This window comes from Camelus bactrianus, chromosome 9 (genome assembly GCF_048773025.1).
Source record: "Camelus bactrianus isolate YW-2024 breed Bactrian camel chromosome 9, ASM4877302v1, whole genome shotgun sequence".
Classification (NCBI taxonomy): domain Eukaryota; kingdom Metazoa; phylum Chordata; class Mammalia; order Artiodactyla; family Camelidae; genus Camelus; species Camelus bactrianus.
The window spans coordinates 65,496,686-65,503,030 of record NC_133547.1 but is presented as its reverse complement, the minus strand read 5'-3'; the positions used below and the strand labels follow the sequence as shown (position 1 = coordinate 65,503,030).

General features: G+C 36.7%; 1 non-coding gene across 1 annotated transcript; it reads right to left on the bottom strand.

Moving 5' to 3' along the window:
• Positions 1-4,048: 4,048 nt before the first annotated feature.
• TRNAT-GGU (transfer RNA threonine (anticodon GGU)) lies at positions 4,049-4,121 on the bottom strand. The gene has a single exon. It is a non-coding gene; the product is annotated as a tRNA-Thr (tRNA).
• Positions 4,122-6,345: the final 2,224 nt, after the last annotated feature.

Here is a 6,345-nt window from a genome sequence, read left to right as displayed (position 1 = left end):
TCCTGGAGGAGGCTTTGTGCAGATGGTGAGGTAGAAAACCAAACAGGATACTGGGAAGGGACATGCCCTGTCCTCAGGGGGAGGGGGTGGTGAACAGTGAGGATCTTCACAGAGAACCATACCGGTTTTAGGCATCATTAAGGTCATAGATGTGAGGACCTGAAATGGCATTTAGTACATCCTCATTCACTACATAGGAAAACTGAAATATAGATAGTGAAAAACTTGGCTCAATTCGATCTTCATGCTATAAAACAATGACTTGGTTATAAATTTGTTACAATTAGCGCTGCTTATTTGTTCTGGATTCACTACAGTAGCTGAGTCTACATATGATTCTACATGAGTCATGCACAACATATGATTTTCAACATTGTCCATGAGTTAAAATAATTTGAGGACACTAAAAGATCTTTTGATACCTAATTAAATATTATGGAATGCTAGCTGCCCACACTAATAGAAGGATACAAACTTTTAAACTTTTCCCAGGGAGATTTTTAATTCTTAACAAGTTCAAAGAAAATAAGAGATTGAGAAAAAACCATGTCCGTTATGAACGACATAGATATTTACCATTGGCTAAATTTGCTTTTGTCTATAATCCTGAAAAAAGGAGGTTGCTGAAGGAGTGGGGCTCAATGTCTGGTATTTGAACCAATATATCTTATTTACTCAATTATAAAATCAGCATTTATTGACCACCTGATATAAATTGAATACTGGACAAATCTTTGAGAAATACAAGATGTAAAATAAATTCTTTTATCCTATAGGATATCATGGTTTGTGAGACACACGCAGAAACATATACACAGCAATTATTATGGTGAATTGTATTAATCACCATTATGGTGATATGTTCTGAAACAGAGTTTACTAAGTGATTCAGAAATACTGATGAAGGATCATATAATAACCTGGGATACATGTGGAGAGACATATTTTGAGAGAAAATTGCAGAGAATAGAAGTGTACGTGCAAAATCAGTGATTTTTTCATTATGTTGATTAATCTTTAGATATTTTAATTTATTCAGGGAAGAAACAAAGGTATTAGTATTCATTCATTGAATTAATTGCCAATGAATGGCTTCATCTGCATAGTCAAAAATTAAAGAGGAACAGTTTTACGGAAAATATTTTTATCACAGAGTTCTTTGTTACCAATGCACACTTGTCAAGGCCCTTAAGTGTATCACATCTATTTTTGATAGGGTCTGCTAATGATATCTATTTTGTGACAGTGATTTTTTTTTCTTAAATTTTTTGGAATTTTTACATTTTAGTGATAGTGATACTTATCTTTTCTTTGGATAGCCTCCCATTAAAATAATGTCTACACTATTGTATTACCTGCACCTTGTAGGTGTTTAATAAAATAGTTAAAACAATGAATCAGTGCATCAATGTTACTTTAATGAAGCTTGGGTTCTGTATTACTCAGAATTCTTCTGATTACAAGTGACAAAATTCAAAAATTAGCTCCAGATAAGAGAAATTTCTCACACATTAAATCACATTATTGGTGTGACAGATTTCAGTATGCACGAAAAGAACATTTGCAATTGACCCACTGGGAATTCTCCTCTCTCCCATCTTTTCATTTTCTGTCTCTCCTTCTCTCTCTCTTTCTTCAGCTCTTATTTCTTTTTATTGGCTTAATTTTCTATTAGGCAAGCACCCACGACAGGGAAGAGAGCCTCCAGAAACTTGATGCCAAATTGGTCCTCAGAGCTGGGAAATTACTCATCAAGAACATAATATAACCTATCTTGTTAAATCCATGTTCTAACTCTTTGGAAAGAGGGTCTGGATCACAATCATCAAGTGGCAGGTGGTCAAGGCACAATGGTACAGTCTTATCAGAACACACGATAGGGAGAAGTTCCCCAATGGAAAGATGATTGCCTTTAATATCTTTTTTTTTTTTTAATGAGATTCACTACCTGAGAGATACAGTGAGGTCTGACTATACCACCTCTGTCATCAGAGGAAAATTTATTACCCATCTTCCTAACATGGGACAAGAAAAATAAACGACTGATTCCTGGGAAACCACTAACTAATAATCATTTGTACCTCCATTTGCATCCTCATCAACCAAGCCTGGGATCCTCCAGGTTGCAGCAAACACTCCAGGGGTTATTTTTATTTTTACCTTAGTACATCAAACTCTCTGTAGACAGAGCTCCTAACTCTTCCCTAATGTTCTCTGGTTGTGGAATATTAAACATCAGAAGTTGGAGTTGCTCAGGTGTAATAAGTCTTCTGAAATGGAACTGTGAATTTTATGCAGTCCCAGACATCACAAACATGGTCAGGATTTCTGCATAACCTTGCAGTCTGAGTGAGTATGAGTTTGCAGCTGAAAAACCCTCCAGAATATGTGCATTCTTATGCAGTGGTTATTAATTTAGTTGGGCAAACTGTCAGTCAGACCATCAGCCAACCAGCCTCTGAGCCAGTGCATCAGGAAGCTGTGTAATTGGACATCAGACACTTAGCTAGTCAGCTGTCCATCCATGAAACTAGCAAGTCAACCAGTCAGCCAGCAAGTTAACTAGTCAGACTGCCAGGCAGCTGGTCAACCAGCCAGTAAACCTTTGCGCCAGGGAGTGATTGAGCAAGTCAATGAGAGTCTCACTTCAGTTTGGCAGCCAGACATCCATGCCTTTTGCCAATCAATCAGCCATTCTGTCAGCCAGTCAGTTCTCAAACATAGAAATAAAGGGAGAATTGCCTTTTTTTTGGTTTGTAGTTTTATTTTGTTTTTAAGGTTGCTGTGGTTTACTGTTTACTATCTCAATACTTTTAATCATCATTAGCAAACTGAATCGTTCCAGTACAGATTTTCCAACTAGACAGGATATTTAATACAGCACAATATTGTGATTTCTGATAATCAGAACACTACTGAAAAATATTAATAGAGTCAGCAGGTTTGCAGAAGCCATCTCAGCATACTTAGAAATATACTCATTTCAGGAAGATATATTTACTAAGAAAATAAAAGAGTAATAACTACAGAATTATCATGTTAATTCTATAATTAACAGTATGTCTCTCAGATATTCCATTTACGCAGTATTTCTTAAATAACTTCAATATTTTAAAAATAAAACAGAGACTTACCTTTCGGATATTATAAAGTTAAGAATTTCAGGTAATCCAGGTATATCTTCCTCAATTATTTGAAATGAATCCACTCGCCTCTACTGAAAAAGAAAAGTAGATTTAACATTTATTTTTAAACTCATTCATTCTACAATCATTTATGCACTATATAACAGATCATGTTTTAAAGCTGAAAGTTTAAAAGCAAAGAACAAAAACAAAAATAAAAACAACTCCTGCTCTTAAGGAATTCATTAACGGACTTTGGTGAAAACAAACATTTAACTCAGTAAGGGTCCTAATCCTGACAAAAGTACAAATCTTTATGTGATCACCCAGGGATATTTCCAGAGTTGGAGATGATACTGAGCTGAGTTCTGAGGAGTAAGAGTTGTTTGTCTCTCCATTAGGAGTGGAGGCAGAAATAAGTCCTTTGGGAAATGTGCAGGGTGCTTTCAGAGAGGTACCAAACGTCTTATTTTTGTGGATCAATCTACATGACTGTGAAAAAAATCACTCAGGAAATGAGGCTGCAGAAGCCAGTGCAGTCATATCGCGCATGTTATGTTCCTATGTGAATTTCATCCTGAAAGTGGCAGAGTAACCCTGGAAGGACAGTGTTTGACAGCAGGGATTCTATGCTCGTCCACAGTCCACATACTGACAATTCGTACATAGCTGCTCTTACGTTCTTAGACAGTGCACTACAAATTTTTTTTTGTTCATGCATTTCCAAATGAATTTTGAAAACCTCAACCTCTTGTGAATAGTCAAATTGATAACAAACATTTAACTTTAAGAGTAGACAGTTTTAAATGTTGTAATTCATGGCATATTTTAAATGCTGAAATTTTTAAAAAGAAGACATGTAGATTAATTTTTTAAATCATTTTTTTGTGGGTGGAGGTAATTATATTTACTTATTTACTTAATAGAGATACTGGGGATTGAACCCAGGACCTCATACATACCAGGCATGCACTCTACCACTGAGATACACCCTCCCCCTTCATAGATTAATCTTAAAAGTATATTCAGTGAAACAAAAACCTTACAGCAAGTTGATAACCACTATTTTGGGTTCCTGGACCCAATTCCAACATGTGGAGGGGGGTTTCACCACCAACAAGCAATTCTAGGATACCACCTGGGTGTCCTATAATTCAACTCAGTTGTGACACTATCTGCCTGGAGACAGGGTCAGATCTGACAGGTAAAGGGCTCAGTCCCACAAGACTGCCCTCACTCGACCTGCCCCTGCACACTTCAGATGCCAGTGGGAAGCCCAGGTAGTCAGTCGTCTGTGCTTCTAACCCACTGGCTACAAATCACAGGTTCCCATGGCCCCCTCCTCAGACTTGATTAATTTGCTTGAGCAGCTCACAGAACCCAGAGAAGCATTTTACTTACTAGATTACCGGTTTATTATAAAAGGATGTAACTCAGGAACAGCCAAACGGAAGAGAGGCCCACGACCAGCTATGGGGAAAGGGTGAGGAGGTTCCTTGCTCTCTGAAGGCACCACTCTCCCTGAATGTCCATGTATTCACCAACAGGGAAGCTCTCTGAACCCAGTGTTTTGGGGTTTTTATGGAAACATATTACATATGCTTGACTGATTAAATGATTGGCCGCTGGCAACCGATTCAACTTCCAGCCCTTCTGGCTTCCCTGGAGGTCAGGAGGTGAACTGAAATTTTCAACCCTCTAATCACAGTTTGTTCCCCTGGCAACCAGCCCCCTTCCTTAGGTGTGAGGTGGAAAGGCACCTCATTAACATAACAAAAGCCACTTTAATTAAATTCCAAATGTTCAGGCATCTGTGCCAGAAATAGGGATGAAGACCAAATATATATTATTACAAATCACAATATCACACCCTCATCGATCATTTCATAAATTTACATGAAAGCTTTTCTTTAACAGAAGTTCTATTGTTTTTCTACTTGAACTTTTATTTCTTTTCACTATTTTAAAGCTTATTCTAATTGTTTATCTTGGAAAGTGTTTTTTCACTACATCATGCAATGTTATGATAAAATAAATATTTTATTATTTTTACCACATCATACAACTTTATAATAAAAAATGTTTTTGCAAAATATTTATAAATTATACATATAAAATAAAATTTTATATTATAGCATCCTACAGCCAAAAGATTCTAAATATTTAAATGTAATTGGATTAATATTGTATTGCAATTAATATTAGTATACATTTTTTCTCAATTTTAATCACTTAAAATATTTTTGCTGAATTGGATTCTTAAAGTGAAAGGAACTGTTTATGAAATAAACCATTTATTCACAGAAGAATATTTCTTCTCAGTAGAACAGGACAGAGACCAACACCAGCTATACACTTTTATTTAAAGCAGAGATAAATGCTGAGTGCTCATGTAAACAGATAAGTAGAGTGGAATAAAAGGAGTTTTGCCATATAAAATCACTCAATTCCGCAAGCCCCTTTTAAATCTGCAATTCAAAAAATTTCATAATCTATCATCAAAAAAATTTAAATTATCTGTCAGTAGATACCCCTATCAGATACTGTCCGCTGACGGGTGCGGGAGAGGGATTCGAGGTGAGCTGTCCAACTGGAAAAATGCACAAGGAGCCACATGCAGTGAAATAGCATTTTATTGCAATACAAGCGGGTGGCGTGCACAGCGGGCCGCAGTGGCAGCGGTGCTCAGCACTTTGTTCTAGTTCAACGAGATGACGCGTGCCCGCGTGGAGCGTTTGTCCTGCTTATGTCTCTTCTGCCCAGCCATTTGCATTGCTCATTTCTTTGCTCATAAGGCTTACATAACCGGCGCATGCGTATTGTTCATAATGCGTACTCACGCTACCAGCGCATGCGTACATTTACCTCTTACCAGGTGCAAGCTGTTGTGAACTTTGGCTTGGGCCCTGACATATACACTTCTAATTTTGCTGGAAAAAAGTATTAAAAACTGACTTGCAAACAAGTTTATTTTCTAGTCAATGGAGTCATTAGTTTCCTCAATCTCGAAAGTGCATCAAAAAGGTTTTACTAACCTTAGCAAATTGTCGTTAACTTGTTTTTCATCCATTTAGAAGCACCTTGTTTAACCTTATCTAACCCAAAAGAGTTGAAAGACATGTAACATCATTAATTTAAAGCATCTTTGCCAGTATTTCATGAAAATCAATATACATACACAATTATTTTTGTGGTGAAGTATAACTTACATGCAGTAAGT